Here is a 268-nt window from a genome sequence, read left to right on the forward strand (position 1 = left end):
TTTTTATGGAAAGTAATGCCTTACGTTACTTTTGAGTTACTTTTAAAACCTGGGCAGGGCTTACTTGTTTGTTTTTAATATAAAAAAGTTATTCTTTTACAAATGTAAAAGCCCTTTTCACAACAGAAGTGAAATGAATACGCCTCAGGCTGAAGGAAATGCAAATTCACGTCTGTACAGTAGAGGGCGCAGCTCAAACAAATCGCATGAAGAATATGACGCAGGAGAAGAAAGTTCAACACTATTCAGCAATAACAAAAATGAAACA

This window comes from Sinocyclocheilus rhinocerous, unplaced genomic scaffold, assembly GCF_001515625.1.
Source record: "Sinocyclocheilus rhinocerous isolate Xijiao unplaced genomic scaffold, SAMN03320098_v1.1 scaffold993, whole genome shotgun sequence".
Taxonomy (NCBI): domain Eukaryota; kingdom Metazoa; phylum Chordata; class Actinopteri; order Cypriniformes; family Cyprinidae; genus Sinocyclocheilus; species Sinocyclocheilus rhinocerous.